The 24,631-nt window shown below is 39.4% G+C and overlaps 1 long non-coding RNA gene across 1 annotated transcript; it reads right to left on the minus strand.

Moving 5' to 3' along the window:
* Positions 1–3,485: 3,485 nt before the first annotated feature.
* LOC114478559 (uncharacterized) lies at positions 3,486–23,636 on the minus strand. The gene is made up of 3 exons (XR_003675875.1): positions 23,626–23,636; positions 7,741–7,752; positions 3,486–3,649 (listed from the first exon to the last, which is right to left on the minus strand). It is a non-coding gene; the product is annotated as an uncharacterized LOC114478559 (long non-coding RNA).
* Positions 23,637–24,631: the final 995 nt, after the last annotated feature.

The following is a 24,631-nucleotide window of genomic DNA, read 5'->3' on the forward strand; positions in this document are numbered from 1 at the left end:
TGTCGTGTGAACTTCCCACCGCTAATAACTATATCACTAAATAATATGAAATATATATTCATATCATTGAATGAACAAGAAGTGGATACAGATTACATTTATCAACATTGTTCATTCTGCAGAAAGAAAACCCCATTCCCTCCTCATCACTTCCAGTCAGACCAGCTAATCCTCCATTTTCACATTGGATTTGAGCTCGAGTGTTGTTCAAATGTCAAGGGGCCCCTTCTCCTCCCTTATTCAAAGACGTCATAAATTTAGCTGCCACCAGTGAAGCATGGGAGGAAAAGTGAAGCCACCTGAAGTTAAACTATATCATATTTGGTTGAACATATCTCTTTGTGGCATTTCTACTTTTTTTTTTTTTTACACACCACGCTGAAGAAATGTTTCAAGGTTGTGTTTTTGTTTTTAAATTTCAGCACAATTATAATTTTTCACGCGACAACATCATCGGTCTTCTATAGATCTTCTGTGCCAGACATGATTTATTTTTCATGTAAGTTTAACTGACTGTGCAGGCTCATTCATAAAAGTCGTGGACGTTGGTTGTAGCCCCTGGCCAGCTTCTTCTTCCTCAGTCCAAACGCTTTCATTAGGAGCTGATTTATTGAAATGCATGCTTTTATTCTCAGGTGGGCTCCCCCAGAGACACAGCACTGTTGTCAAAAAGCACCAGAGGCAAGCAGGAGCCCTGCTTCTCAATTGCTCTCTATTTCCCTCACCTGCTGCTGCTCCCTTCAAATGTCAACATTTGTTCTCAATAAAAGAAAGAGTTATTGTTTCAGTTAAAAGGAGATCTCTGCAAACGGTCACCTTTGAACACATGAAAAGAAACTTCCACCATGCCTCTCTGTTTGATTGAGAGCAATGGCAGGTGAAAATGAGAACAAGGTGGCCACTGCACATGATAAACCTCTAGCTGGGAAGTTTCTTACGAAACAATTGTGAGTTTATGCTACAATTAGTCACATTTGTTGAGAGGGGCCTTTTAAAGTCCCTGCTCTTTGGCACTTAGTCATTAAACTATTAGTAGAAGAACCAGGGTGTCCTTGACAAAATCCAGACATTGATCTTCAAGGGCAAAACAGGCAATTTACAAAACAGGCGACCGTGGCTCAGGTGGTAGTGGGTCGTCTTCTGATCGAGAGGTTGGGGGTTCGATCCCAGTACCTGACTATGTGTCGAAGTGTCCTTGGGCAAGACACTGAACCCTAAGTTGCTCCCAGTGGTCGACTAGCACCTTGCATGGCAGTCCTGTCCCACTGGTGTGTGAATGTGAGAGTGAATGTGTGAATGAGCGGATATGTAAAGCGCTTTGAGACTGCTTCAGTGTGGGGATAAAGCGCTATATAAAATCAAGTCCATTTACCATTTATTTTCAAACCACCACAGACTACAAGGCCTTCGTAAACCTACGCGTGTCAGAGTAAGGAGACAATTAGAACTTATCTAGATGTGCTTCAGTTCCATCCAGCAGATATAATCCATAATCATATAACTTACTAAAGAGGATATGCTCCACACTACGGAGTGGTTGTCATTGGAAACTAAATTGATGGTATCGCCAGACTCATAGGCTTCACAGGAATGTTGACTATAAAGCGAGCAGGATCATTGCCCTTATCGCTGATCAAATAAGCTTCCGTATGCAGATAATTGATGAGCTCTTTGAATCCTTTATCCTTCTCCCAAGCCTCTCTCCTTCAAAAACGCTTCAAACAATAATCTCTGATGTACACCTGCTGACACTCAAGTTTTAGAGCAGGAAGCACGCAGGTGGGTTACAAACAGTGTTTCAGAGTTATTTCGGTAAAATATTATGCACAACAATCAAGAAATTCCATTCATGAGGCTTATCTCATAGGAACGTTTCATCATAGGCTTAGAACAGTAATACTTTCTTGACTTTCTTTACATTCACGGAGAGTAAAAACCTTGTTTTGAACCATCAAATGAGATATAGTGTCCATTTTCAATTTAAATGTGTTTTTAGTTTGAACCAGGAATTGTTTTCCACAATGTACTCCAATTCAGTGTCACCAGATTTGAAGATTTCCAGCAATTCCGATAGTTTAGAAATCCCTTTCGTAAGAAAAAACATCATGAGGGCAGGTAAACAAGGTGGGTTTTTTCATTTTGTTTGAGATTCCAATGAGTGGGTGGGAAATAATCAGTTCCAGCACAGTTTATTATAAAAGACACCTCATAAATAGCAGTATTACACTGCAATAAACTGTACTATACATTATAAGCCCACCTATTAGGACCAAAACATAAATAACATTTGTTCAGATTGAACCCTAAGCAGTACTAATATTGAGGGCAGACTCAAAGACCAAAGGGTGATATATAAATCAAGTACAGTTGTGTTTCATAGCATACATCAAAGTGAGCTGAAGACTTTAAAAGTGAGGCCGGGTCCTGTCCTCTCGTAAAGGTGTCAGGTGAAATGTTCAAAACCCTCGATGATCAAGGGGAGTGTGCTGGGCGGGATTTCACCTTCCTCACACGTGCACCGTTCCACATGCAACTCACATCATGGCAAATACACACGCACACACACACTCTCAGACTGAGAGACGCTAATGCTTGTCCACACGACAGCCTAAACTAGGCCATTAGGAGCCCCGACTTCCACTACTAATTGATAGTTATGTTTAATGCCTGCGGTGAGTAAACTCTTTGGAGTATGGACTACTGCACCTTTGGGCTGTCAATCCGTAAAAAATGTCTGGGAAAACTCCCACAAAGCTTCATATGAAAAGTAAAGGTGTCAAGTAACTAGAACATGTGTGTACCTGGATAAGTGTAGAACTATTAAATGCTGAGTGTTGCTGCTGCAGCTAATTTTAATTATAACAACACTAATGCTTAGGATTGTGATGTTCTTTTTTACTATTATAAGTGTGAGATTCTCAGGACTCAATGTTAGCAGTTGACTCTAATCCTATCATATCTTACAAGCAAGAAAACAGAAGAATTGTGTGTTTACTAACAATTATACTCATTATATTACAGTAACAAATACACAATACGGTAATTAGCCTTAACATTAGCACCACTGAGAGGTGAAGTAAACACTAATTATGGGGAGTGAAGACACGGATTCAACAGACGAGCTGTAGCTCAAATTGCCAGAGAAGTTAATAGTAGTTTAATTGCGGTCATTGCTGGATCAGGAAGCCCATTTGGACCAGTCTACTGCAAAAGGTGACAACAATGGGCACGTAAGCAAGCACAGAAACCTGAGCGCAGAGCAATGAAGGAAGATCGTCTGGTCTGATGAATCATGTTTCCCTTAATGTCACGTAGATGGCTGGCCTCGTATGAGTCACCTCACCTGGTGAACACATGGCATCAAAATGTTCATTAAAGTGATGCTCCTCTGTTTTTTTCAAATGTGGCCTTTGAAAATATTTGAAATGTCCGTATTAGAAAATCTATGGCTACCAAAATGCATTACTTTGCACCATATTCAGTGGATTAACTTTTATAAACGGGACTAATTTACCATTTTAAATTCTGTATTCCGCCATCTTGAAATCTTGTGATTGAAGACATCACACAGCCCCATTTGCCTGGAAACATCCCATGGTTTTCTATTGGAATGAAGCATTCAGCCTGCTTTTTAAATCATTTAGCAGCTCTTTCAGTTTTTGGTTGCTCTAAAAAACCAGAAAAAGTTTAAGATGTCGATGTAACCTTTTTTCGTTTACCGAAAGAGGGTAAAAGCTGGTGTGATCCGAAAAATAATTTATGACCGCAGGGGGCGACAATTCCAACTCTGCTGTTTGGTAGTAGACAATGAAGCAGAGAAGAAGAGCTCAGTGCGCTGACACGCTCTGGTGGCTGAAGTTAGCGAGTCACAAATCTCAGACTGTTGAAGACGCACAAACCCTGAGAATAGAAGTCCTTTTGGGGTGGGAGTCCATCAACATTATTTGATTTCAATACGGCGAAATACAGGTTTTAAAACGGTAGTCTCATTTTTTAAAGTTAATAAAATGAATATGGTGCAAAATAATGTGTTTTGTTAGGCATAGATCTTAAAATAAGTAGATTCATTTGAGAAAAAAAAAAGAAAACAGATGAGTATCCCTTTAAGAACACAGGAAGAAGTGGATCTCACAAATATAAGTGTAATACATTGTTTAACTGCAAAAATGATCTGTAAGGGCCTGAAAAATGTTGGAGCACTGTTAAAATTACTGGTGTAAGAGATGACATTAACAGATAAATAATAGTGCACTCCTACATGTTATATTAATAATCTCTCTTGCTCTCTGTCTCAAACACGCACAATACAAGCATGTAAGCACACATGCACACACCACTTACAACCTGCCTTGCTCGTAAAATGCTCAAATCAGTTTAAAGGTGTTTTCTTTGTGAACACAGTCAAGTGCGTCTCGTTGCAAACCCACTTACGTATTGGGATAAATCCAACACATAACTGTCTTAATGCTTCCCCAATAACGCACTTTCAGCTTTTAAGACCAGTGAATCCAGTGTGCAGAATCTGGCAAATGTGTGAAAACAAATATGCCTTTGTGTGTTTTATAAATGAACAATGACAACACGTCTGCTCAGAACCTTTCATCCTTCATCCCATATTCTGTGATTCCGTGACATATCTGGGAAGAAATGTGTGTTAAACAGTATATGTCAGAGCTGCCAGCGAGTTAAATGAAGCTTTGTTCCTTGCATACACTTTAGAGCCATGACTTTTCACTTGACAGCATCTTTCCGCCTCAGATTAAAGACAAAAAAGACAGTATACAATGTTGGTTTATGATAGAATCTGTGTGCTAATATCCATGTTTAATAAAAATCAAGTAAGATTTGCCCTGAGGCTTAGTTTTAAGCAATAGATCCACTGCCAAAATATTCATCATACGAACATTCTTTAAACATATTGCATTACTTCACATTATGTCACTCACACTGTACTAAATCAAAGGCAGTTGAAAAGAGTTCTAGGATATTTTTTTTAGAAATTATTTGAACCTCAACAAATCTCAGTTTCTCTGTCTGCAAGATCAAAATTTGGTCAGGATGAAATAATTTATCAATCAACTACTTTTACTTTGAAAGGTGTATTCCACTATATTTTATGTGCAAATGTACATATATGAATTATATCTCCATTATACAGTATTGTGTTAAACCACAACCACCAAAGTACACAAACTTAAGTTGTTTTTTTAAAATGCATTCTTTATTTTTTTTTTTAAATGATCAAACATTTAAGCTTTACAAGCCATCTAAGCTAATAAACAAATCTGACAGAGCCTATATAGCTACAAGCTAGGCTACTTCCGTTACTTGCAGTCAAAGGACCCATAGGTGCCCTTGAAGTGCCTGTACATTAAGCTCCAGAGGGTGGACACTTGGTATGGACTTTAAACCTCTCAAGGTTAGTAAAATGAATAATCATTTTAATGTTTCTCAGAATATATTGTCTTTTATTTATCTTCTAGGCTATTGGGCACATGAAGAACTTATGATGTTTTTTTTTTTACCAGAGATTTGAATACAACAATGTCTGTGATAACCAAGAAAAAAAAAGTGCAATGCAAATATCAGTATTGTCAAACCAAAAAAGCTACACTGGAAGTGAAATTTAGTCATTTGGAGTCTCACTTAACCCTTGACAAAATATTTATTGTCAAACCATCTTGGTGTAGTTATGATTTGAGGTTAGTTTGTGCCTGACATGGCAGCAAACATCAAACATGGATCATCCAGTGATCAAACTGAGCATGAGATCAAGATGAGACACTTTAACAAAACCACATGAACACATGATACTGTTGTAACACCTTTGCACTTACAAACATGGCGATGGTGCCAAAGGAAGTTCTTGGTTCTACACAATTCTTTGCACTTAAAGAACATATGTTGTGGTAAAGAAGAGACCAATAGTCAAACTTCAGATTGAGATAAAACAATATGAGCATCCTCATGAAATGAGCTGTAGAACATTGTGGGGTGGGTGGGAGTGGTGGATAAGCTGTATGTGCTCTACATATGGAACCATTGCCTTGTTGGATATATAGATGGGTAGACATAAGTTTGTTCTGAGTGCGCCACAAGGTTAAGATACCACATGTGAGTTATAAATGTCATTAAATTTGGAGGCCTCACCTTCGGGCTTCTGTAGTCTTTTACAACTTCTACAAATTAGAAAACAAAGGAAGATACTTTCAAAAAATAAAATGTTTCCATTGTATGTGACATTATTATTTTATGAAGATAGAAGAATTAAGAGATAAAAAAAATGTCATTTATCATTTGGTCTGCTTATTGAAGGTGGTGAAGAAGCAGTCGGTTGTTTCAAGGCAGTGGCTATCCGTACGGTTGCCGTATCAATATACCCACATTCTATCCGTACGCAGCGCCCCTATTTGGCCAGTTTAGGTCACATGATGAGTCAGTCATTGGTCAGTTTAGGTTGCATGACTAAGACTAAACCTAACCCTAAAAATTGTTGAGATATTGGGTTATAACCTAACCTTAAACCTTATCCTAACCCTAAGACGCTACGTACTTTTACTTCGGTAACCGTGTAGAGACATCTCTCTCTCACTCCCTCTGTATACTTCTGGCTCTTCCTCATCTTTCCCCACTCTCTCAAAGGACCGCCCTCCTCTTTTGACTGTCAACTCACACAGGAATATTAGCCCTATTGCATTTAATTACCAAATTTTATGTACCCAAAAGATTTCAATTGATTAAAGGCACTCAGATATTCAGGCCAGCTGCTTTCTGGCGACTTGCTAAAGACAAGGTGGAGACAGACAGGCTCCCTCTCTCTTCCTGTGTGTGTGTGTACGTGTGTGTGTGTGTGTGTGTGCTGTCCCTGCGGAGACAGAGCAATCCAGTCCTCAGCAATGGCCCCGGCTGTGCTCAGCACAATTCAGCGACAGCTATACCTAATCACCCTACACAGAGGTGGTTCTGCTTATACTGTGCGATTGTACGAGTGTTTGAGGTAAGGAAATATGAGAAAACTCACAATTCATGTCCATGTCGATATGCCAATGTTGAATGTGTACATGCGCGCACACAGTGATGTGTGTGCACACAGGGACATATGCACACACAGCTTTGCAAGGCTTTTAAAGGAGAGACTGTTGATCCCTCCACAAGCAAGGGAAGCGGCTTACATTTTTTCTGTTACAGAGGATTGGAGGAGCATTCTAATACAATTACGCTGACGAATAAAGTGCTTGTACAGGAGGAAGGAGGTGCTTTGGTAACGTCTGCAGCTTGAAGCCATCCGAAGGCACATCAGCAATGACAAAAACCAAAAGAAGGAAATGAGTAGAACCATGGCCTTTGTTTGGCAATAGACACATTTTCACAATTTGCTCTCATGCCTGAAAATTGTTCAATACATGCACACATTATTGTGTACAAGAGTGTTTTAAGTAGTACAAGTGGTACTTCTGTACGTCACTGTATGTCTAATATGCATGTGACCACACGCATCTGTATGAATGTGCATTTGTTTTATACAGATTATACTCCACAGACCAGATGGTTGCAGAGAGGCTTAGGAATCAATATTTAAGAAGAGAACACACCAACAATGCCCGTGCATGTGTTTGCAGTACCCCAGTGATAAAATATTGACACTCTGGTTTTTGCACGAATTATCAGCTATGCTCAAAAATAGGATTTGTGGATTACTGGTCTGTATCTGTTTTGTGAAAGTGATGATGATGGCTACACGTTTCTGTCAAACTCGAGTGTAGGGAGGCAGGTGTGGATGTTTGTCATGAAATCCTGCCACCAGCAGCAGATGTCAAAATGTGTTGCTGGCAGTCTGTGTTACTTCTGTTTGAATGAGCAGAAATGTAGAGAACGGCCAGGCTTTAATGGTCTAATGCCATGTTGGATATCAGTTTATATAACTAAACCTAGAGGTGCAGTTAACCAACAAAGGAAACAGCATATTTGACTACATTTTTAATACACATTTCTATTAAGAAAGACCATTTTAGCAGCAAACACATTAATTAATGCTTCTTTTTTGTCCTGTGTTTTTAACAGCTAATGCTTTTTTTAGCCCTGTATTTTTAATATATGTGGTGTATTACTGTTTTAACTTTGTTGTCCAATGTAGCACTTTGGGATTTGGTGTCAAATGTAAAGTGCATTACAAATAAAATGTATTATTATTATTTTTTCTCATTATGTCTTTGTTATCTGGGTACTTCTGCCATGCCCTGCCCATTTCTGCATTTATCAAAATATTCTGTTTTGGTAGAATCTTCATTCTACCTCATGTAGACAAATATTTTGAATGAAAAGTGAAAGCAGGAGATGGAGACAAAATAAAAATGGCATGGTTGTTTATTTAAATGCAAACCTTAAGCAGGAGTCTCTTAGATCTTACATATATATTTGTGTGCATATATGTATTGGAATTATACATATAAATCTAGAATGTAATGTAAACGTACATTTAGAAAAAAGCAACACAAAATATTTAAAATTTCAAATTCAAATAAGAAGTTGAACACTTGGAAAGAAAGATAGGAATAACACTTCAGGCCATGGATAAAAAATGACACTTCTCTGTAAATTAAGTTTATTGTTGACAGTATTTCAACTGGAATTTGATCCAGCTGCTCTCTTGAACTTTTTCAAAGAATGGAAGCGCACCATTTTTATTATAAGTCAACAATACAGAATGTGAATGAGCGGCGCAGCTGATGGAGCTGCTATGACATATCATAGATTTCACACTATACACAGATTGAGTTCTCCGTCCCATGAGAAAGTATGTGGTGAGGACATTTAAGCTATGAAGGGTATGGCTTACATGATCCACAGAATCGTATCCGAGAAGACGCCAAAAGTTAGAGCGGTACCTTTGGGCGGATTGAATATCGAGGAAAAATACACACACATGATTCTCCATTATAGGTGAAAGATGTGAGGTTCTAACATTGAAACTAGTGTGCTGCAAGATGTTTTTCAGTCCAATACAATTAAAATAATCACTTGATAATCTTAATCTTGGACACAAAGAAACCGTTTTATGAGCTTTTGAATTATTTTTTTTATACACATCTCATATTGTTCAATTTTGTTTCATGCTTTTTCAAATTTATATTGGTGCAAATAGTGTCTACAATGTATTCCAGCTAGTCACTTCACCTCACTTTTATAATTTTAATGTGGTTTGGAAGCTGAAAAAAAGCTTTCTTTCTTTCTTAACAAAATGACTTCTCAAGATATTGGTAAAAAAACAAGATAAATACCAGTACCCAAAACGTCACGATTGTTGTTCTCTGGTAGTTACCTCAGCATGATCAATGACAGTATTAGTGTGTGTTGGTAAACCAGATAATCAAGATGATTGCTTTTAGAAAGCAGTATTCATTATGACAACACATTAAGAGTTAAATTTTAGTTTGATTTCAGTTATAGTCTAGTTTTTGTCAACAAATTGCATTAGTCAAAATTTGTTACAGATAAAGTCGACTAAAATATAAAGCATAAGATTGTATGCTGATTAATTACTATTAATCAACCTGATATTACATGGTAATAATGTTTGTTAATACACAGACAGATTTGATGTGATCAATACGTAACACCACATGATCACATGAGTTCTGATTGGATTGCGTCCCATGTGACAAAATCGTTTTTTTTTGAAAAAAGTTGAGTCAACAAAATTTACACTGATAGAAAGTTAATAGAAGTAAAAAGCGTTGAGTTCACATGTAAATGCTAAGCAACTAAGTCTATGTGACACACATCGATGTGTTAATTGGCCGAAAATCATCAGTTGAACCATACACAGTAACATCCAATAATAAAGTATTGAGTTTAGTTTATGCTTGAGTTCACTGTGAGCATTTCAGATGCTTGGTAAGTTTACATGAGCCTGTACTAGTTGAAGATTTCTCATTGGTGTTTTATTAGTCAACTTACCTTGACAACCACAGCCATCAGAAAATATCACAACATTTCAAAGAGTGATGTGACGTTCTCAGAACATGCTTCTAAAGATGTATTGCGTACGTGACAACCAGGGGACACACAGGCCTTTTAGACATTAATAAGAAAGGAGTGCTGGTCTCTGAGGAGAGAGTCTTGTGGCCCCTCTGGCTCTATGCACATTCCTAGGCGACTGGGCATGCCTTACAAGATCTGATTAGGTGTAAATTAAAACTTCATTAACCATCAGCCTTGATTAACAGAATGGTGAAAGAATGCTTTTGTTTAAGTTCATTACATATTAACATGTCGTCGCTTTGATAATGTTTGCATGTATAATACATAACTGATTTTCCTATGTGTCTGGAGCTTTCAGCTTTGATCCTCCAACCATCCTGGGCTGTAATGGTTTTTTGTCTTGAATATTAATTTCATGGCACACTCAGGAACAAGGGCGGAGTAGGTCAAAGTTCAGAAAGAGATCGACTTTCTCAGACAGGTTAAACACCTTTTAAAGCTAGATTAGGCAATTGAAATTGAAATTGGTTTTTTTGTCCTGACAGAAATTAAGGTCTTATGTGCTCTGAAAAAGGAAAGGAGAAAATCCATCATCTTGAGCAGCTGTAAAGTTGTAATAACTTCAACCGATGGAAAAAAAAAACGAACCGTTTTTTTTTAACCAATCACGTCTCCCTGTCTCCCTGCTCGTTCTCAACCCCTCGCATGCACAAGCTCACACTGAAAGCGCGTCATTACTTTTTGGTCACGTTTTTTAACATATACAATGGTAAAGTTTATTGTTTATTTACTGCTGAATGACATATGAGACTACATAGTTTGTACACAATACAAGCGATGACCTTAGGTTCGCTTCTGCAGCAGCTGTGCGCGTGCATGTGAGTGAGACGGAGCACAGAGAGGAGGGGCGAGAGGGATAAAGGCGGAGCCATCGGGGAAGCTACATTCAAAATCATGCTAGCTTTTGAAAATTGCCTACCCTACCTTTAAGTACATAAGATGTTTATAGTGTTGATAAATACATAAATACATTTTATTCCTCCCTAAATGATATTCATACAGAATAATGCATTGGATTTTTATAGTGCCTTACTTTGGTCACTCAAAACACATGGCATTACTCTTTCACTCCACACTTAATGGTGGTAAGGTACTATTGTAGCCACAGCGGCACTAGGGCACACACAAACGCATGCACACAAACACAAAAGGCATTACCTTAATCACTCTCCACCAGTGACGTGCCGTCAGGGTAGGCAAGGTAGGCAGTGCCTACCCAAGGGTGAATTGATTATTTAATTAATTTTTTTTTTTTTTTTTTTTTTAATTATAAATTATTTATTTTTCCATTTCCAATAGCCTACAGTACCTATAAGTTTGAAAGTGTCCGCATTTTGTGCGTTTCATAGCCCAAATTACTAAACAGCGCTGTTTCCTGGAACAGCTGCAGTCTTTCTTTTTTTTTTTTTTTTTGCTCCGCTGTAAGGCAGATGGAGGCCACGCCCCCTCCCAAAGGCACGTCGCTCTTCTGCCTCCGTTCCCATTGCATGAGTTTACGTGTTTGCACATGCGCAGTCAGGTCCCCAATATGACATTTATTTACGCGTAAAGCCAGCGTAGAGATCTGCCTTTGCACGTAACTGCGCTATGCTAAATGCTATACGTAAGTTCACAGCACATTAGTGAATAGATGACACGTGACTGCTGCTGCTACGTTCTTTAACTAGTGGGCGGGTGACAGCGCTAGAGATGATAGAGTAACTTTGTTTTGAGGAAAAACGACAGCTTTTGAAAGATGGAGACCAACACTTGAGCTACCAGAGCTTCAGCAAAGGTAAGGTCAGAACATGTTTCATACTTTTCACAGTGAATGGTAGAAAAGGAAGGATTGACTTTGTGGATGCTCCTCACTGAGGCTGTTCTAAGTTGTCATTTTCTCTGTGTTTCCAACACAAACAACAGATGTGCTGACGTGTCATGATATATATCTTGTTGGAGAGTATGGAGGCTATATTAAATAATTGTTTATGTTTCTTTCATGGTGTTTATGATGTTGATTTTGTTAGATGGCTAAACACTTGTTCATGTGGATCTTATTGGGTTTTTTCTTGCTTTATACAAATAAAATTGATTTGAATTGAATTAACACTTGACAACAGAAACATATGAAATTGTCATTGGTGGTCTCGATTTACAACGTGCCTACCCAGCCCTAGTGGTCACGGCACGTCACTGCTCTCCACCCCTTGTGAACTGTGAACACAACACATTCACACTGTGCAATGTATTTTAAGACATAAATTACCTGTGTGTATTTTGCAAATCAGGTTTTGAAATACACACACTAATCTGAAGTGTTTTCTTCTTAAGTTCCCACATTGAATATTATATACTGCATTACCTCAACCGTATGTGCTTAAAGAGACAGAAATGTGAAGTATTAGAATAAAAAAAGGGGTTGACGGTAAATGAATTTGCTTTTTTTTCCCCCCCAACTGCTGTGGGCCATTTACATTAATGCAGTCTTAAGCAAGATCAAGTTGTTGGAGTCGATACTCACACATGAACACATCAAAACGTCTGCTTAGGGGTTTTGCTCAATGACAGATAGATTAAAGTACCGTAAAAATTAATGATTGAGACAAATTGGAGCAGCACCTGGCCAGTGATTTATCAGAGCCCCGCAGCTATGATGGTACTTCTGGCCTGTGACGGAATTGAACTCATTTCATTGATGTTTTAGCAGCAGCAGAATGAAAGAGACACATGAAAATGAAGATGAAATGATGAATTGACAGGATAAATTATGGAATTGATCCAAAGAGCTGTGAGATGTTAGTTTTTGAGTGATAAATGGCGGCTGAATCTTTTTAATAAATTAGTTGGGTTTAAATCAGTGGAAAATGGAAGCTGAAAAGGGCCAGGAGCAATACAGAAACCTAAAACAAAAGCAGACATGGAAGATCAGTGACTTATTTTATCCTCTGCAAGTTATTAATAATAGTCTTGACCACAATTCATTTTGACAAATCGCTACAAGGAGCATCAGAGTACTTTGACTTTGTCCTACATTGCCACACACTAAGGATTAGATAACCTCGCCACCTGCACAAGCTACAGCACTAGCTTTATTTCAGCCGGATATTGATTATAAGATAAGCTCAGATGCTGCTGATGTTTTTTTTTTTTTCGTTATTTTTTACTTCTACAGTAAATCAGTCTGTATGGTAAGAGGTAATTTTCAAGACGAAACATGAAAATGATGTGGGAGGAGTAGTCCCCACACTTACAATTGGAACCAGTTGTCAGTCAACATTTCAAAGATGAGTGGGCGAGCTTGAGTAGGGCTCTTTGATCGGATATGTCCAATTAGTCAGCTGTCAGGTGTCTTTCCTCATGTTTTTCTTTCTTTCTTTTTTTTTTGTCAAAGCTATGAGAACCTCAGCAGATCAGTTCCTGACAGGTTTGGGATCCTGATTACAGGTAGGTTACACCTTCCCGAGTACAAATAATTTCATGGTGTAGAATTATCTTGATGAGAGGGGGTGTGATACTAATTACAACATTATAACATTCCTTTGGTGCACCTGAGATGATCATAAGCTTGGCATTAAGCAATAAATTCACTGTGATTGCCATCCAAAATCATTGAAACTCAAAGCGCATGACAAAAGCCCTGAAAATGTATCAAAGGCAAATGAAAATAGAAACTTGACTTTAAAATATGTCTCATCTTTACCTTTCCTTTAGTCATCACAGAAAAGTTGGCCACCTTTAAAGGATGGTATTTTCTTATTAAAAAAAGATACATACATCAAAAAAGGGATTAATATCTTCCATGAAGCCTTTCATTAGAAGCCAAGAAAAATAGCAATGTGCTTACTGATGTTTTAGAAGTAAAGCCAAAAAAAAAAAAAAAGCATCACAAAGATCTTTGTCTGTGAGGCGTCCACTCCCGTACATTTACAGAATCTATGGGAACATTCATCCACTCCTACTCCTCCAGGTGTTTCCGACCTGCAGAGGTGATAGAGTGTGAGACCTCTGATTGATGAGTGAGACGGCCAATCTGCTTCCTGACCCATCAAATACACACAGGTCAATTATCAGACCTGCTTAAAGGTATTTCCCGCACACTGTTTGACACACACTCGGGAGGCCACGCACACACAGAGACTCACAGTCACATCCCTTGGATAATACAGATAATGTCAGAGTCAGATTAATCTTCTATGACTTTACCTGAGGCTATCTGTGACACTACTGCAGTCAGTGATGGTCAGAGAGAAAATCTGGGATCATGAAGCCTCTGCATTATACATCAGCAGTAATCACTCATGTATCTTGCCACAATGATACAGTATTTCATTTTATTCTGTAATACATTTTCGTACAATAGAACAATACACATGAGATAAGTTCTCCGAGGTTGTCACCCTATGTTTAAATATATACAATACCGGTCAAAAGTTTTAGAACACCCTCATTTTTCCAGTTATTTATTGCAATTCAAGTTGTGCAAGTCCAATGAATAGCTTGAAATTGTACAAAGGTCATCACTAAACAGCCAGAAGTAAAAAAAAAAAAAAAAAGGTTTTGTTCCCCAAAACTGAAAAATAATGTACATTTCAGAATTATACAAATAGGCCTTTTTCAGGGAACACAAAGTGAGTTAATAATTTAAAGCTGTTCTGCAGCAATGAAGGTTGAATCAGCCTTGAAAGCTGGTGCTACTAATTCCTACAGGTGTTCCAACTTTTCTTGAGTACTTACAACCCCGTCTGTCAAAACAAAAGCAGTGTTGGAACAATGTACTTTGATGAGTCAAAAGTTTAGAATACAATTTGGTCTATAAAGCAATGGCATAATAAACGGAATATCTTTCAGTAAAAAACTGGAAAAAGTGTGGTGTTCTAAAATTTTTGACCAGTAGTGTATATGTGTGTATTAGAGCTGTTCAATTATAGCTTTTTGACCTTATCTGATACACTGATATTGGTGGAATTCATACATTAACCCTACTTTTAATATGACATCCTACTGGATATATATAAATATATATGTATATATATATATATATATATATATATATATATAAAAACCAGAGGTATAAAGAGTACTCATATATATTCTACTCAAGTAGAAGTACAGTAGCCCCTCGTTTATCGCGGGGGTTACGTTCTAAAAATAACCCGCAATAGGCGAAATCCGCAAAGTAATCGCCTTTTTTTTTTTTTTTTTTTACAATTATTGCATGTTTTAAGGCTGTAAAACCCCTCCCCACACACTTTATACACTTTTCTTAGACAGACGTCGACACTGTGGGTTTTGTCGAGGAGAAAACTTGCAAACATACAGCACTTCAGAGTGTGCAGGATTTAAAAATTTACCTATTCGCTTCTCATGCGAGTTTGAAGCAAAGCCACGCCCACCAGCGACACATCCAGGTTGGTAAATTTCACTGCCTGCTGAAGCGCGGAGCTGAACTCCTTTTTCTCCTCTCATAAAAAAAAACCACTAGTGAAAAAAAACAGTGTGATTAGCGGCTAATGTTATCCTAGCTCAGTGCTACAGGGAGAACTTTTACCTACTACTACCACCCCCTCACTGATTCTCCTCCACGCCAAATCCTTCCTAGTTTGGTCCCAGTTATAAAAACTGTGTCATACAGCTCCAGGTGGTCACTTACAGCTTCTACTCCATGGTTGAATGGGTGAACAGACGAGTGTCTGTGTTGACGTGACATCATCGTCAACAAATGACAGGCGGATTGGACCGCACAGGAAAGATTTTGCATCTGGGCCGGGTCTATCCATTGACTTTGTATGTAATTTGGACGTATGGACATTTTGTGACGCATCCGGTGGTTACTCCAGTTTTAAAGTGTTTACACTGGATCCCAGTCAGCCTCAGAATAGACTTTAAAGTTCTGCTGCTGGTGTATAAATCTGTGAATGGGTTTGGTCCAGAATACATCAATGAGATGTTAGTCAGGTATGAACCCAGCAGGTCTCTCAGATCTATGGACACAGGTCAGATAGTGGAGCCCAGAGTTCTCAGTAAACATGATGCTGTGTTTAGTTGTTATGCTGTAAAGAAGTGGAACAAACTGTCAGCAGAGCTGAAGTCAGCTTCACATGTGAACATTTTTAAATCAAAGTTAAAGGCACTTTTTTTTCTCTACTGCATATGATTGAGAGAGAGATTTTTGGTCATGTTGTTGATATAATGCGTTTGTTGATGATTTTAATTGATTTTACTGATGATTTTGAATGTTCTTATTGATTTTAAGCTGTTGAATGTTTTATCATGTAAAGCACATTGAGTTGCCTTGTGTATGAAATGCGATATATACAAATAAATTTGCCTTGCCAAACGTACGGACAGAGATCTCTTCCCTGTCACCCACACACACACCTGCTTACCCGTGCTGCTGCTAGCTCTGAAGAAGATGTCCAGAGTAGGGATCACATTGGTTTTTAGTGTCAGTGTACTTATTAATCAACTTTCAAACAAGCTCTTGTTTTAAAGCAGTCATCTGAAAAGTGCCTGCCTGGAACAAACATAGCAAATCTTTTTGGGACGAGGGCAACTTCCAAAGATAAACACCAACCATTGTTGACAAATTATTTCATCCAAAAGAGGGCTGTTTTTTTCGCATCCAAAAATAAATGTTCTTGCTGAAGGCATTTTCAAAAACTAAAGGCAGGTAGCAACTACATTTTTATTTTAATGCGTACATTAATGAGCACAAACAACATAACCCATGGGTTTCTTACAAAAATATTTAAAATAAGTAAAGGCGGGTGCTGTGGGCTGAACTAAGGAAGAGAACATAGGAAGGGGGAGGGGCCTCGTCCCCAAGGCGGAGCCTCGCCCCCTCGAGCATAAAAGCATGAAAATGGCTGCTAGCAAGATATTTAAAGATTACTCAAAAATACGTGAATCAATCTCTTCAAATAAAATAACAGATTAATTCAATAAAAAAAAAAACAATCTCAGGCTCTAAGTACAGCTAAATGAATGAAAATGACCAGCATTCAATGCTGTTTTGGCACCGTACACCGTAATCTGGTTGGTCAGCTATGATGTGATGCATTTGATTGTTGTCTGGTCATTTCATTTTTTGTAGTTTCACAATGTCCGTTGATCATTTTAAAACAAAAAAAAATATTTACTCAGTAATTGTTAGGTGTAGAAATGTAAGGAGATATTTTACTTATTTTAAAATGTACTTAAGTAGAACTAAAATTACTGATTTAAAAATATACTCAAAAAAAAGTGCCATAAAAGCAACTCAATTACAGTAACGTGAGTACTTTTAATCCATTACTTTCACTTCTGTCTAACACATCGTCTGTGAAAAATAAGATAAATTATTCAAATGCAGTAATGAAAAAAGTCATATTTATTTTTAAACAACAGCATGTATAGGTTTTTCAAAATCGGTGCACAAATTGGCTAAATATCATCCGATGATAGCGGTGGGCTGATATCTCCCATCCCTAATACGAATGTGTGTGTGCATGCACTGTAAAAGTCACAGTAGGTAAAAAAAATAATAAAATCCATCTCCAACAACCAATGATGAGAACTGACACAACACATGCCACAGTGCTTTATACACTCCAGCATCGCTGTGGCTTTACAGTGTGCAACACTTGAGGCAAGGTTACCTTTGTTGTTTTGGCTCTCCTTGCCAGTTGCCTTTTGTAGGTGCTTCACCCTCAAGCGCTTTGAGGGAAACGGGAACACACACACACAGAAACGGGAACACACACTCACAGAAACGGGAACACACACACTCACAGAAGACCATCCACTGCATGACGCGCTGCACAAATACATCATCGCACATCTGTCACATGAGCACATAGCATACAAGTCCACCCTTACACAGTCATGTACCACGTCCACCTTGTGACTCCTCAAACACACAAGCGTCCCCCCCCCCCCTCCCCTCCCACCACCCCAGAGTGATGAACAACATCTGCTTATCCGTCCCTCTGTCCCTGCCCCTGGCGTGCCTGTTGGCGTCCTCCTGGCTTCGTTGCCACAATGTCATCCTGTCTGCTTCTCTGTCACCCATTACCAAAATGTGTAGTGACAATAAGGCTTTTTTTCCACACAGACCCCTTTTCCTTTCATCACCCAGGGACCAGTGGTTCCATACCGAACAGCCTGATGGAATGATGTGGTGTCATCAACTGGCTTTCCTTTGTGTATTCCCATGGCACAGGACAAGACTTGGATCTTGCCTTTGTTGTGTGTGTGTGTGTGTGGTGGGATACGATTGACTATTACCTGCTGTTAACCACAAAAGGTCTCAGTACACTAAAGGACATGAGTTTGACTAGGCACTTTTACTAATAAGACAAGTATAAGCAGTTAAACTATATCCACAGAAAAAATAATTGTGATTCATTGAATTTGAAAAAACTCACTCAATTTAAATATTTTGAACAACCAGGAATAAGTAAACCGAGCCAACAATGACATTGTCATACACTTATTTATCTTCTGACCCTCTTATTCTGTTCAGGGTGGTGGGGGTTTACTGAAGCTTTTGATGAGAGCCTCACTAACGTCAAGAAAAAAAAAAAAAAAACAAAATAACAAAAAAAATAAAATTGCAACTTCTAACATGTTTAAAGCAACGAGCAATGAGAATCATTTAATAGGCAGCAAAAACAAATAAAAGCCTAAATCCTAAACTAGTGGTCCATAACCTCTGGGTTGTTGTGGACCATTACTGAGCAGTAAAGAAATTATATATATATATATATATATATTTTTTACGTAAGATGTATTTAATTTTCATCAGCATGTCAGGTATTTTATTTAAAAAATACAAAGAACAAAACAAAAAAAATACTGCCATTTTCACTTTAGTGGAAAAACACAATGTTTCTTTAGATTAGGCCTCTATACTTGGGTTTTAAATGCAGGTCACTGTATGCTGCAGTTTAAGCACTTTCTCTGTCACTCTCATTGTCTTGTCAGTGGGACTTTTCTACTTACGTATCTGCTGGCCTGCAACATCCTGACACACAGTGATGACATATTTATTAGATTTTGTTTGGCTCTCTCCCTTCCTCATCCTACATACGCGTGCAGGTGCTCGCTCACATGCACACGCACACATACAAATGACAACCAAAATAAAGCTGACATATGTATGCCACTGATTTCAGTACAGAAAAGTCTTCTTGAGAACATTCATTGTCTTTTTTTAATTTTTATTACCTTTTTTTGTTTTATCTTTTTTCTTTGTATCTCAGACAGTCCATCGCTTTCACCTGAGCTAAACAAAACAATTGGCTCCGCTATTGGCTAATTGGGACAGGCCCCCGTGGCGAGGTGCAGGCAAAGCACTTGATGAGGCATAAAATGATGATTAATTAATTTACTGCTCAGTTGGTCATCAAACTGAGAGCTTTATGAGACTCCCAGCAGTAAGCCAGCACAGCCTAGTTTAGTGCAGCACAGTGCACTCCATCACACAATTTACACACACACAAACACACACTCCCACCCCTTCGCCCCCCAAACCCGCATACGCTAAAAACTTGGATCCTTTAAAGGCTGCCAAGCAGCCTGTGTACAGAGGCTTCCTGTAGTCATTGTTACACACAGAGGGAGAAGCCCTGCTTGCCTTTGTAATGACCTGTGATAGAAACTTGCTGTAAAGCACTGAAAGTAAGAAAGTTGTCAAATCTATTCAAACAGCGACTGTCACGCGTTTTTTTTTATTTTTTATTTTCTTTCTTCATTCGATGCTTACTTTGGGACAATATTTTAAACCTGATTAGATGATGATTATCAATCAGTCAGTTATGTGATCACTTCAATTGGAGACACCTGGAAACATTCATTGAAATGCACCCACAAGTGGGTGATGTCCGCATTGTTTTTTGTGCTTGTGTATGTGTGTGTCTATCAGAATCACTATAATCATCTTTAAGCAAGGCAAAGCTAATTTATTTGTATAGCGCATTTTATACAAGGCAATTCAATCTGCTTTACATGATTAAAAGTGCAACAGAAAACATTTAACAGTTTAAAAATCAATATTTAAAAATGTTCACATTGGATGCTGACTTCAGCTCTGCTGGCAGTTTGTTCCACTGACTGAAACTGGAATGTTAGATCTGAGTCAATCAGAACAGTTTTCAGACTTGGTCTTTAGCTTAAAAAGATCAAAACTAAAGGTACTCGCTGACAGCAGTCCTCTTGTCCCTGTTACGATAATAAAGATAATCACCTCCATCTTGTCATGATGTAATTGAAGGAAGTTTTCACTCATCGAGCAGTTAATTTTCTAAGCAGTCACATAACACCTCAATGGGACCATAGTTATCTGGGTTCAGTGATAGATATAGTTGTGTCATCTGCGTAGCTCTGATAATCAACCTTACAGTTCTGTAGAATATGACCTAAGGAAGAATATAAAGGCTAAACAGAAGGGGTCCAAGAACAGAGCCCTGAGGACATTGTTATTCTGTCAGATTCAAAGTTTAAGTTTTCAATGCTTACAAAATAACTTTGCTCCTCCAAGTATAGGACTTAAACCATTGCAGTGCTTTTACATTTAGTCCAACCCACGTTTGAAATCCGTACAATATTTTATGGCCCACAGTGTCAAATGCAGCATTTAGATCCAATAGAATGAGAACACTTCACTTTTCGTGAATCAGTGTTTAACCTTATGCCATTGATCACTTTGATAAGAGCAGTTTCTAAGCTGTGATGAGAACAAAAGCCTGACTGAAATTCATCAATATTCTGTTGAAGATTAAGAATTGATTCTGTTGGTTGTAGACCACCTTCTCAATGATCTTGACCATGAAATGAAGGTTGCTGATAGGGCTACAGTTAGCCAGCATAGAGTCATCCAGTGTTCTCTTATTTAACAGAGGTTTGTTTAATAATTAATACAAAAATAAGTTTATCTTCAAAACACTTATACGGTATAGCTTTTGAATGTTCCCTGATTGACTGAGGAAAGTCTCAACAATGCATTTTAGGTCTTTATTAATTAATTATTTCATTAATTAATTTATTTTAGGAGTTCTCACTCAGCTTGGCAACTGCCTTTGTTTTGTGTTTTGTGTTTTTTATTCACTGGTTGTTCCATAAAGTGATCTTTAGCAAGTTACTGAACCTCTCTATATATTCTAAATGCACAAGTTGTAGGCATCTGTTTTAAGTTAATCCTTGTACAAGGTTTCAGTGTTGTTGTCCTTGTGTTTGAGGAGGTGATTTTGAGAAAAACAAACCTGTCTGTTTTGCTGACTGAAGTAGGGACTTTTTAGAGCTGTTGGCGTATACAGTATGTACTTCTATGTATATCATGACTTGTATAGCTCAAAGTATATATGAAAGTAAACATACAGGTGCACAGACAAAAAACCCTGAAAGCAATAACATTAAAAACAAGTGACAAGCATCGTGGTGAGTAACACCTGGGCTTTCAAACAGCATTCTGCATCTTCATTCCACCCTGCTTTTCAGCTCTGTCAGTGCGGTTGGTACCCGTCCTGCCAATCTTTCTAAAATTCTCCTTTGTTTTCTTTCTATTCTCAGCACCTCCAAAGTGATATACAAATCTACTGAGGAGCGCGAGAAAGAAGATAAACATTCAGAGTCAAATATTTTGAGGTGGTGGTTTAAGTCGCTCTCTTCAAGCATTGCAGGATTGTAGAACAATGATCGTCTCAGCATCTTCAAAGGAATGCTTGTCAGGATTATGCAGCACGAGCAACATGCGTTACCGTTGTCACTTTGGATTGTGTTAGACCTTTAGTTATCTTTTAAACCCTTGTCGTATTATATATTTGAAAAGGGATCATTGACTATTTTCTACTTGGAGGAATACTGTATGCTTTGTCTTTGACTAAAGTGTGAATCAACACTAAATTGACAAAACCATTGTTTTGAGCTCAAGCTAGGTAATTAAAAAATCCCAATTGAAAAATCCCACCCAGGATGACATATATTTAGTATTTGTAGACACAAACAATGTAATGAAACATGGTTTTTCATTGATCTATCATTTAATCCAAGATTATACAGATTGCTTTGTGTTCTTGTGGATTTTTAATTTTTTATGTCTGGTATTGCATCTAACAATTTTTGATTTACTGAACAGAAATCTTATGAACAATGTTGTAGTTCTATTACATAATATTTTGTGAGATGTCTCACTATGGGATGCACTCCCATCTGCAGCCCTCAGAAGCATTTTTCTCAATCTGCCAATCCTTATTGGATGGGCACATATCATTCAAACACCTCTTCTCACTCTCAAATGTCTTCTACCAGCTCAACTGTCCACAGACGGATCTTCTTTTAGCCTCTGTCAACGGAAGCTGATAGGACTGGATGCACTTGCTTTGTGGACCACACCAGGTCAAAAAGAAGCCAGCGCTTACCTTGCCTGCGCTTGGTCGGCGCTGTCCCATTTGACGCCACACCACGGTCTTGAACCTCCAGGTGTTGGCACACAAGCCGAAGGCTCGGCTCCAATGCCTCCCTACATGCAATAGGTGCGACAGGGTAATTGGTTCACATCTGTCGACCTCAAGGATGCATATTTCCACATTCCGATATATCCTCTCCACAGGAAGTATCTGAGGTTTGCTTTCCGGGGGATTTGTTACGAATACCATGTGCTCCCTTTCAGCCTCTCTCTGATCCCGCAGGTGTTTGTGCAATGCCCAGACAGTGGGGCGTCCAATGAGACTGCGGGGCATCCGCCTGGCCATTTATCTGGATGATTGGCTGCTTTTGGCACAATCGGAGACGGAGGCCAGAGCGCACACGCGTATCCTCTTACGTCACCTATTCAAATCTAGGTTTTGTGATAAATAAGGAAAAGAGCATGTTGTCCCCTGCACAGAAAATAGTTTTCCTGGGACTGTTCCTGCACTCAGTGCCTTTCACTGCCCGCCTCTCGGCGAAGCGAGTAAAGACTTCGAGTACAGCGAGTACAGCCATCCTTGTGATCCACCTCGGATGCCTCCACAAGAGGAAATTCCAGCTGTGGGTGGTCTCACATGGACAGTCCTGTGCTTCATGGCTCACGGAGAGTGTTGGTTATGTCAGTGTGCGGCGCGGCTCTGCGCCATTGGCGGCCCTCGGGTTTCCTGATGCACGGTGTACCCACGGGCACTGTTACGTCCAGGAAGGTGGTCTTTACAGACGCCAGCCTTACAGACTGGTGTGGGATTCACGAGGGCTGGTCTGCGAGGGGCCGCTGGAATGCGGACCTCCAGCGCTTTCACATAAATTAACTGGAGCTCTCAGTGGTGTTCCGCTCACTGATACACTTCCTTACATCTCTCATGGGACATCATGTCCTGGTGAGGATGGACAATACCACGATAGTGGTTCCCGTCAGCTGCATATGCTGGAACGCAAACTGATCTTGTGGAGCTGTGGTCGTCTCCCCTCACTGAAGGCGACGCACATCCCGGGGGTCCTGAACACACCTATTGTTCAGGGGCGCGCCGGTATACGGGAAAAGGATGTTACACCCGGAGGTGGTGCAACAGTTGTGGGTCCATTACGGACGGGCCGAGGTGGATCAGTTTGCTGCGGGGGAAAACATGTAGTGCACAATGTTTTATTTCGGTGCAGCACATGCCCTTTCAGTGCCCGGTGGGAATAATTTAATCATATCTGCACGACATGATTCAGAATCGCAAAGCCCTTTCCACTGTGAAAGTGTATTTGGTGGCGATCGCCGCCTGTCACATAGGTTTTGGGGAAAAAACGGAGAACCAGCACCCACTGATCTGCCGGTTTATGAAGGGAGCGCTCAGGCTCCTCTCCGTGTCCAGACCACTGGTACCACCATGGGATCTGGCTGTGGTTCTGGAGGGACTTAAATGTCCTCCTTTTGAACCGCTGGGGGAGACAGGACTGAAGTTTGCCTCTCTGAAGGCTGTTTTGTTACTGGCTCTGGCGTCAGCGAAGCAGTAACATCCATGCTCCCGTCATGCACTCACTTCTTCCCGGGATGATTTTGAAGCTCAACTTGGCCTTTGTGCTGAAGGTGGTGGGCTCATGATCTCCCATTGACCTGTTGGCTTTTTCTGCCTCAGAGGTTTGTGCGGTGCGCACTTACAAGGACATGACAAGAAGCCTGAGGAGAAGCGATCAGCTGTTCTTCTCCTGGGCCAATCCTTGTAAGGGGAAGCCTGTTAATAAGCAACGCCTGTCACAGTGGTTTGTGGAGGCTATTGCTTTGGCTTATACGAGTCAGGGTCTGCGGCCGCCTGAGGGTCTGCATGCACACTCGACTCCGGGTCTCACCACATCCTGGGCTTTGTTCAGGTGAGTGTCTGTTCAGAACATTTGTGCGGTGGCGAGCTGGACCTTGACTCTCACGTTTGTACACGTTCACATGCTGGGCATCTCCCCTTCGTGCGTGGCACTGGCGGTTTTACTGTCCTAATGTGTACAGACTTCTGCATTGCGGGCTGATCTTTGCTCGATAAGGATTTCTGCAATATGGGAGCTACCACATATAGTGAGACATCTCACAAAATATTATGAAATAGAACTTTAGGTTATTTACATGATCCTGGTTTTCTAAGTAATATGAGTGAGATGGTTTACCAGACAAACCTTCTTGCTTGGGCGA

This window comes from Gouania willdenowi, chromosome 16, assembly GCF_900634775.1.
Source record: "Gouania willdenowi chromosome 16, fGouWil2.1, whole genome shotgun sequence".
NCBI lineage: Eukaryota > Metazoa > Chordata > Actinopteri > Blenniiformes > Gobiesocidae > Gouania > Gouania willdenowi.